Consider the following 9,973-nt stretch of genomic DNA (forward strand, 5'->3'; position numbering starts at 1 on the left):
CAGTAGGGATGGAGAGAGAGCAAGCAGGAAGTGTGGCTGGGCTATCAAACCTCAAGGCTTGCCTTCAGTGACCCACTCCCATCCACAAGGCTCTGCCTCCTTCAGGGTCCATGACTTTCCCAAATGCTCGTGCGCTTGAGCCCATGTGGGGACAGTTCACATTCCAGCCACAGCACAGGGCTTGTTGGGAGGTGATAGGTCCTCAGAGGTATCAGAGTAGTTCTCGTGAGGTCACAGTTACTCACAAAAGTGAGTTGTTAGGAAAATAGTGAGTCAGACCCTGGGGCTCTCTGGCTTCCTGTCTCCTGTGGTGGTCACTTCTATACCCATTCCTAGCATGGTGAAGCTGGGAACATCCAAGAACAGCAAGCACTCAAAACTGCCGAACCACCACTCCCACCTTCTGGTTTGTTTTTTGAGATAACATTTCTCACTGAACCTGGAGCTTACTAATTGGTTGGACCAGCTGCTCCTGGGATACTCCTGTTTCTGCCCCCTTCCCCCCACCCCAGCACTGGGATTAATCAGCTGGCTTTTTATATGGGCATCTAAATTCCCGTTCTCCTGCTTCCACAGCAGGCACTTTACCTATGAAGACATCTCCCTAGTCCACCTCTTTTCTTTGTAAAGAACCTGGATAGAAACAGAAAACAGACTAAGCCAGTATCTCAAGGCAGGCTAGTGTTGGGCGCATAGTGTCTCTCCGTCAAAGTGCTTGTTGACTGCATGCAATTCAAAGCCATGCTTTCAGAAACCTTTAATAAATTTATGTTTTATTTCTTACTCTTTCCGGGAATGTGGGTAAAGTGATATTAGCATGGTTAAGAGCTTTTGTGCAAGCTGTGCTGACCTTTAGGCTGGTTCTCAGTGTTTTAAATCCTGTCTGATGTTTGAGGGAGCCTAAGTGCTCACACATCCAGCCTTCAGTTTGTCTCATGTCCTGCAATCGACTCTCAGGGCTCCTGTTGTGTTACTTATGGTGTTTTCCAGCGATTCTGGAACTCATAATAATGCCCCAAACACAAAGTTCTTGCTTTAAAATAATACTGTGCAAATACTCAAACATTAATGTGAAATATTAGTAGATCATGCTTCAGAAAAAAGCCTGGAAGGAAATATACCAGATGGCTCTTTGCGTGATGATGGCTACTTTTACACTCTTTTACACTCACTCTTTCTCTCTCTCACTCTCTTTCTCTGTGTGTGTGTGTTTGTGTGTGTGCAAGTGTGTGTGCGCATAGGTGAATAAGCATGCATGTGTATTTGTGTGGGGTCCAGAGGTCAATGTCAGGCATCTTTTTCTGCTGCTCCCCACCTTATTTTATTGGAGACAGGGTTTCACTGCCTTACCCAGGCTGCCCTACAACTCATTATGTAGACAAGGTTGTTCTTGAACTCACAGAGCTTCATCTGCTTCTGCCTCCTGAGTGCTTGGATCAAAGGCATGCACCGCACCACCCTGCCAAGGGTCCGTTTTTTTTTTTTTTTTTTTTTAATCTTTTCCCAATCTGTGGGCTGCCGTTTTGTCTTGCTGACTGTGTCCTTTGCCTTACAGAAGCTTCTCAGTTTCAGGAGGTCCCATTTATTAGTTGTGGATCTCAGTGTCTCTGCTACTGGTGTTATGTTTAGAAAGTGATCTCCTGTACCAATTCATTCAAAGGTACCTCCTACTTTCTTTTCTAAGAGGTTCCATACTGGTGTGTCTTACTTGAACTCCTGTGAGATTCTTTATCTCTATCCAGGTTTTAAATTCCTGCTCTGATAATGAGAAATCTATTTATTCTAATCTCTCTCTGGAGATAATGTGCTTCCATAAACTTGTCTGTACTGTCTTTGCTCAATCAACTTACTGTTTTGGTTTGTGTAATCAATACCCAATGTGATGGCAAATGTTGTCAAGTCAACTTGACAGGATTTAAAATCACCTTGAAGACAAATCTCCTGGCATGTCTGGGAGGGTATTTCTAGATTTGGGTTAACCATGGTGGACTGACCCCTCTTAAATGTTGTTGGTACTATTCCATGGACTGTTATACTGCACCAGATCATCTCTTTCTGCTAACTGTATTTAGATGGAATGGGTCCAGGGTCCAGCCACCTCATACCCTGTCTACCATACTTTCCCTTCCTTGATGGATCCCACCTTTGAACTGTGAACTAAAATAAACCTTAAGTTTCTTTTGCCAGATTTTTCTAATAGTAAAAAAGACAAGTACAAGCCTCTGTTTTAAAAATAATTTTATTAAATATTTTAAAACTTCTCTCTCTCTCTCTCTCTCTCTCTCTCTCTCTCTCTCTCTCTGTGTGTGTGTGTGTGTGTGTGTGTGTGTGTGTGTGTGTGTGTGTGTGTGTGCATCTGTGCACTTGAGTGCACCGCCTGCAGAAATCAGGAGAAAGCTCCAGATCCCTTGGAACTCTTGTTCTAGGCAGTTGTGAGCTGTCCCTAGTGGTTGCTGATAACTCTTATCTGCTGAGCCGTTTCTCCAGTCTCTCCACTGAGCCTGGAGCTCACTGATTAGGTAAGTTGACAAATGAGCTTCAGAGAGCCTCCTGTCTCTGCCTCCTCAGCACTAGAGTTATAGGAGCACACCACTAGTACTGGCTAACCTGTGGATTATTTGTGGATGCAATGGCTCTGTGCAAAATGGAAGTTTATTGACAAATGTTAGACTTCTTGGGTGGAGAAAGCTGGGGGGCAATTAGGAAGTGTGTGGATTTATTTGGGGTTAGGGCATCCCATTCAGCGACTCCAAATCCTCCCTTTCTCTGTAACTAAAGCTGTGTGCCCTGTCTGTAGCAAGGATTGGGTCTCCGTCTCTGTTAGTCTTGATTAGCTATGGTAAGAGTGGGTGCCCTGACCTCCTCTGCTCTTCGTGGTGTGTGAAGGGAGATGGCCTATGTTTCAGAGAAATGGAAATTTACTGCTGGAGCCAAGAAGCCATGAAGAGATGGAAACTAACTACCCATCACTAGGACTAAAAGCATTTCACAGTCTCCCAATCTAGTGGCCCACAGCCTCACTATCAGGCCTGGGTTTATGTGTGGGTTCTGGGATTTGAACTCTGGTCCTTATGATTGAGCACCAGGTGCTCAAAACTACTCAACCATCTCTCTGGCTTCTATCTATCTATCTATCTATCTATCTATCTATCTATCTATCTATTTTTGAGACAGGGTTTCTCTGTGTAGCCAGGGCTGTCCTGGAACTCACTCTGTAGACCAGGCTGGCCTCGAACTCACAGAGATCTGCCTTCCTCTGCCTCCCGAGTGCTGAGATTAAAGACATGTGCCACCACTACCCAGGCATTTACTTTTGAGAGATGATTTTATGTAGGTGTCAAACTTACTGTATAGCTAAGGACCCAATACTCCTGCTTCTGCTTCCCAAGTACTGAGATTGCAGGCATGCACAACCATCCCTGTTATTTTTTTTTCCAGGTGCTAACATTCCATCCCTGGTTTGTATGGTGCTGGGGGATTGAACCTAGGTCCTTGGTCATGCTGGGTAAGCATTCTAACAACTGTGTTACGAAAGGGGGAATGAATGCAGATAGTAGGAACAGATGCCAAGAACTTGGTAGATGTCGGCAGACACAACTATTGTTAGAGTAGAGATGTGTCAACAGCCTTCTGCCTTATGACAGGAACAAACATTTTGTGTTTTTATTACCTGGTGTTTATATTTTAGGTAACCCAGAAGAATAAGTGGTGACTCTTTCGCCTTTACCAAATATTTCTTTATCTTTTGCCTGGTGTAATTTTATTATGAAAATAGTATTTTTTAGAATCCTTTTCTCTAAAATTGCACCTGTGGCCATTTTGATCTTTCCAGTGCCTGTTGTTGCAGGGAAAATTCGATTTGTTTAAAGAGGTCTCCTGCTTTTTTGCTTTGTACAGGTGATGGCCCTGTGTGCTGGCCTTGGATCCTATGTGGCTGTTATTCATCTTGTTGTTGTCATATTTCATTTAACTGCAAATTAAAAAAAGAACTGAACAAAATTACAGCAATTTCTGTTCATATCCAGGAAATAGAACTCTCCACAGGAACCCTTGCATGAGTTAGAAAATCATTTTGCATTGTGCTGCTAGGCCTGCAAGGTGCCCACCATGGAGCACGGCTCACCTCTCTTGGATGAAGCCCAGAGAGCCCTCGGTGCACAGACCGTAGGAAATCACCCAGCTGAAGAGCTCATTTTCTTTCAGGATCAGTGTTGGAAGCTGCTGCGATTCAAACGAGGTACTGAGATTGGGAGTGGAGCACCTACAGCAGAGATTATGAAAAGAAAACCCAGGAGGTCACACACGGCCTTGGGAGGTGCTTTAGCTGGGCCTCACTAGACCTTTATTTTGAATTTATCTCTTCCTTCTATTAAGTATGGTGCCAATTTTAATAGAAACAACTCATTAAATTAACGTGAAACAAGCAAGAGAGAAATGGTTGTTATTTTTGTCCATGCTAGACAAGCACTCTGCCAGAGTTCACCTCTGGGTCCATAAGTTGATCTCATCTGTGTTTTAAAGTGCCTTGAGCCCATTTTTTGTTGTCATTCTGATATTGCTTTTGTTTAAATTTTTTTGCATTGAATTTTGTTTGTTTCGAACATGTGCATGTGTGTCTGTACACAAATGCCACAGCACACTCCAAGAGGTCAAAACAGCTTTTGGGAGTTGGTTCTCACCTTCACCTTGTGATTTCGGGGACAGAACTGGGACCCTAGGTTTGGCAGTAGGCACCTTTACCTGCTGAGTTCTCTTGCTGCTAGTCTATTTTGTTTAGTTTTTGTGGTAGGACCTCACACGGTACTCCAGGCTGGCCTAGAACTCACTACCCTTGCATTAGCCTTTCCATTTTTAGAAGACAGTGCTTCATAGGACTCTTCTTTATCCTCCAGCCTTTCCAATCTTTCTACCCCTTTTCTGTGATATTCCCTAGGCCTTTGAGGAGGTAATATTGATGCTCTGTATTTATAGGGCTAAGCACGAACTCATTCTCAGTAATTTGATCAGTCTTGAGCCTCTCCATTAACCATCACCCTTTGCAAAAAGAAGCTTCTCTGAGGCTAAGGGAAGCACTAGTGCTGAGCATAGTGGCACAGGCCTTTAACTCCAGTACTTGGGAGGCAGAGGCAGGCAGAGCTCTGAGTTCAAGACCAGCCTGGTCTACTGTTGCAGGATGGACAGGGCTACATAGAGAAACCTTGTCTCAAAAACAAAACAAAAACCAACCAAACAACCCCCAACCAAAAAAACAACAACAACAAATCAAAACACTACCAAAACCAAATCAACAAAACAAATAAAGAGAAAAGAAAAGATCGGCACTAGTCTTGTCTTTAAGACCTGTCTGTCCTGCTCTTCACACCATGTATTTTATTGTAGGACTTTGTTGCATTTTTCATTTCTAGCTCAAGACCCCTATCTCAAAGGGGTGGGGAGTTGGATCTGGAATGCTCTCATCAGACACAATAAGTAATAGATGTATGAATTAATTGGTGGTGGTCCATTTTTACTGTGTGTGTGTGTGTGTGTGTGTGTGTGTGTGTGTGTATACCAAAACACCACAACAAATCTGTATAATGTATTTGCCAGGTACACAGTAGAGCAGGGAAACAAAACAAAACAATACATACATTGTCCATTGAATTTTAGCAATTTCTTCTTTTTGATATGGCCATCAGAAGACAAGCAGACACTGATAGCCTTTGTAGTGGTGATTGGTCATCCCTGCATCTCCTCCATTCCTTGTTCCCACAGTTTGTGTCTCATCTTAGTGCCTTGTACAGCTTACATCAAGCTACACAGAACACTGTCAGCTTGTTGTGAGGTAAGCCCACAGATCACACCCCCCCACACACACATTCTTAAAGCCCCGAAGAAAGTCTACTATCTGGCATCTTCAGGGGATCTTGCCCAGATCATGCAACCCCCAGCCTTATAGCTCTTTGTCTGTTATGCACAAAAGCCACATCCTGATCGACACACTTCAGTTAGTGAAAATCAGAACCTCAGAAGCCAAACAGCAAGGTTAGTACAGTTAGGAAGTTTCCTGGAACTATGGCCTGCATCTTTGACAGATTAGGTCTCTGTTCCAGGCTGGGCAGGTGTTGAGGATTGTGTGCTGAGCTTTAAGCTCAGAAAGGTGCTAAGGTCTTGATAACCAGTATCAGAGTTGTTAAGTAGAAACAGCTTTGCTTGAGGTTTGGGGGATTGTGGTTTAGAAGATAGTAATTTGGATAGCACCAAGAGTGAATCCCCAACAGGGGTTTAAGAAGGAAAAGAATTGAGATGGTTGGTGTAGGTAAGGAGGTAAGCCTTGGAGTCCCAGGCAAGCTGCTTGGTGAACCTTGTGTTTAAATTGAGGCTGTTCCACATTGGCCAAAGTGCAGCATGAAGGATGTCTGTAGGCTCAACTAGTAACCCAGATGTGACTGAAGTGATGCCATGCCAGGAAGGATTTTCCTTCTACCCTCCTTCCTCTTCTTCTGTCTCCCATCCATCTTCCTCTGTCTCTCTCTACTTGAGACAAAGTTTCCTGTAGCCCAGGATGGCCTCAAGTTCATTCTATTCTATTCATATCTATTCTGCTAGATAACTTTGAAATCCTGATCCTCTTACCTCACCTTCAAGATGCCCGGGTTACAGGTGTGCACTACTAAGCCCAGCCCCCTTCATTACCTCCCTTCCTCCTTCCTTTTTGTCTTCTCTCTCACCAAGTCTTTTTATATACCCAAGCTGGCCTAGAACGCCCTATTCTTCCACTTCAGCCTCCTGACTGCTGGTATTACATGCATGTAATATGATTCAGTTAAGGTGTGTTTGCCCCTCAACGTCAAATATCTATCAAACAAGGCAGGTGAGATGGTTCATCAGAGAAAGAGGCTTGCCACAAAACCTAACGACCTGATTCAATTCTTGAAACCCAAGTAAAGGCAGATGGAGAGAATCAACTCTACAGAGTGGTTCCCTGACTTCCCCATGTGTGCCCATGCACCCACACATACATCAGACAGACAGACACACAGAGATCAAAAATAAACTTATCAGAGCCTTTCTAATGTTTATAGCATAAAATTTGAACACACACAAAGTTCTTTGATTACATTTTCTCCAAGACTGGTGCAGTGGTGCAGCCCTGTAAGCCCAGCTGTTGGAGGGTAGTTCAAACATGAATGACAGAGTGAGAGCCTGTTCCCTAAAACTAAACAAAGCTCAAAACCCCAACTCAAACTTTCTCATTAGTACATACAATTTTTTTTAATAAACCCATTGTTTTGAGTCCAAATGACCTACTCAAAAATGTGATTGAAAGGCTAGACAAACTAATGAAATCTTTCAAAATCAAAATGGTTTGCTTTGGGTCAGTTTTCTGAAAGTACTGTGCACCATTATGGGTTATTGTCAAATAACCCCTTCATTTTTGTAGCTCCCTTTTATCATAATTTCTGAAGCTCTCCTTTGTAGCTAGAGCTGAAGGGGGTGAGCTCTTCAGAACTCCACATCAGTGTGAGGCTTCGGGGTGGGGGGGGGGTGAGGGGCTAGGGGGATGGGAGGGTGGAAGGTGGAGGGTGGAGGGTGAAGGGTGGGGGAGTCCAAAGCAGTTGTCTTTTCACACAGTACTTAGCATTTTAAATAGAAGGTATTTGAGGGAAAAGGGGCAATAATAGCATTGGGGAATCCTCTACTAACTCCAGGCCCAGGAATGAGAAGCTCTTTAGTGGACTGATACCTCAGCTGCTCAAAACTCCCTTTCAAAGACAGTTCAAGCTTGATTTTGATCAAATTAAACTACCGAGAATAGACTTTTCCTTGAGCATAGATTTATGCTTTTACCTTTAAAATTTAAACTCATTCCCTCTGACATCAAAGAGAGAGGAATGAAGGCTTTTAGAATCTCATTTTTAAAATACTGAAGCCCTAGGATAATGTTTAGGAAATTAGGAAGAAAAAAATTGAAATAATTAAAATTTGGTTTTTATCTGCTATTTGATATTGAACATACAATATTATATTCTGCAAGAATGACTCCTCCCCGCCCCACACACTCTTTAGAGTCAGGGTCTCACTATGTGTATGGCTCAGGCTGGCTTTGAACTCTTATGCTTCAATATCTAGAGTGCTGGGATTACAGGTGTGTGTCACCATGCCCGGCTTAGTAACCATTTAAAAGAGTGTATGGATGTATGGTTTTGTACTGTTCTGATGAATTTTAGTAGGCTTTCTTGGCAATGTTTTGAAGTTATATATTTAAGTTAAAATTTTAAAAAAAATCTTTGTTTTGCAACTGGAAAACAATTGTTTAACCCGTGTTTCCAGCAGAGGGAGCCATCTGACCATGGACGTGGTGTCACTGCTGGCCAGTATCCTGTAGCCCATTTTATCAATATACATAAAAAACTCGATGTTCAAATTAACTAGTTCAATAAGTAATTTAGCTCATTGATTTTTGGGCATATCCTAAGTGCCATTACAAGCTACGGATATTTTAAATGCCATTACCTAATAGAAGGAATGTTTTAAGCACCTTTTATTGATTTTATTACTGCTTTATTTTGCTGTCTTGGTTTAAAATCATTTTAACCACTCCGTAATCAAGAAGAAATATATCGTTGGTGAAATACGGTCAATTTCCTAAAAACCTTTGACATCATTAAATAAGGAATTACAGTTGTTAAATCATGTCAGGCAATAACGGAGGGACAGAGAGATATAAAATTTGGAGCAGTGGGCCAGCATACCGTAAGCCCTGCTGACCTTGTGCCTGCAGATCCCACGTGTGCCAATCACACTCCAGGGTTGCTTATGCTTTTCACAGCCAGCAGGAATGATTTAAGATTCCAGGTAGCCAGGAACTTGGAGGGATGATAGCAGATTGGATCATTCTGGGCCATCGCAGGCTTTCTTAATGACCTCTGGTGATCTTTAGTTAAAATGACTATTTGGTAATCTCATTTGCTTTTCTTGCTCAATTCTAGCATGTTAATATTCTGCATAAGATGGAAGCGAGATACTTCATTTTTTCCCCTTCTCCTTTAACTGCTCCCTTCTTATGCTCATTTGATTTTATATTAGTGGTATTACAGACCTGATCAGCTGGAGACAGGCAGGGAATATGGCCCATAGACTGCTTAATCAAAGAGGGGCAGATGCAGGTAGTGAGCACAGGGCCTTGCTACAAGCCTGCTAATGAGTTGATTGCATTGACATTTGGTATAATTTAACTGCAAATATCAATACTTGTATATGATTTGGTGCATGGTTGTTGAACTGTGATTAGAAGTTGAAAATGATTCCTGGTAAGAGACCACCTGGCTGTAGCCCAAGACCGGAGAACGGAGTTCTCCTCATTAGATGGAATGGATCCAGAAAGTCAAGTGTTTTGATTATTAATAGAATCTCCCCTTTTTCCTTTTAGCAAATGTTAGCTTCGAGAGGAAATTGATAATTATGCGAGGTCTGTTAAATGATCGTTGGCCAAGCACATTTCATTCCTTCAAATGAGCTCGTGTCTACAGTTGTGGCAATCGTTCACAGGCCAGGAAAGAAAACCAGCTCAGATGAGGATGGGCATCACTTCCAATAGGTCGTCGAGGTTCGAAGCACCTGGAAAGAAGTCATCCGTTGGAGGCTGCAAACCAGATTTAGTTGTAATGTGAATGATTAGCCTATATTAACTCATAAATTAGATACATTATCCTAAACTGCACTGAATAAATATTGAGTATGTAAGACATTGTTGTAGGTGTCTTGAATATAGAGAATATCAAGTCTTGTTGCTCCTCTGTGGAGGTGACATGCCCCATGGGAGGGTTGGAGTAGAGATGGGAGCCATGGGACAGGGAAATGACAGGGAGGGCTATGGGGAGGTGGCTTCAGAAAAGGACCTTGAATGTGGGGCAATGGCTTCAGTAGACTAGCAACCCAAACAGCACTGTGTGCTTAAGGGGAAATTAGAGGGAGCGTCTCAAAAGTACAA

The 9,973-nt window shown here is 42.7% G+C and overlaps 1 long non-coding RNA gene across 1 annotated transcript; it reads left to right on the forward strand.

Annotated features, from left to right (window-relative positions):
- The first annotated feature begins 3,264 nt into the window (after positions 1-3,264).
- LOC113834689 lies at positions 3,265-9,726 on the forward strand. Its single transcript, XR_003483428.2, has 3 exons — positions 3,265-3,505; positions 4,090-4,237; positions 9,413-9,726. It is a non-coding gene; the product is annotated as an uncharacterized LOC113834689 (long non-coding RNA).
- The last annotated feature ends 247 nt before the right edge of the window (positions 9,727-9,973 follow it).

Source organism: Cricetulus griseus, chromosome 3 (assembly GCF_003668045.3).
Source record: "Cricetulus griseus strain 17A/GY chromosome 3, alternate assembly CriGri-PICRH-1.0, whole genome shotgun sequence".
Taxonomy (NCBI): Eukaryota; Metazoa; Chordata; class Mammalia; order Rodentia; family Cricetidae; genus Cricetulus; species Cricetulus griseus.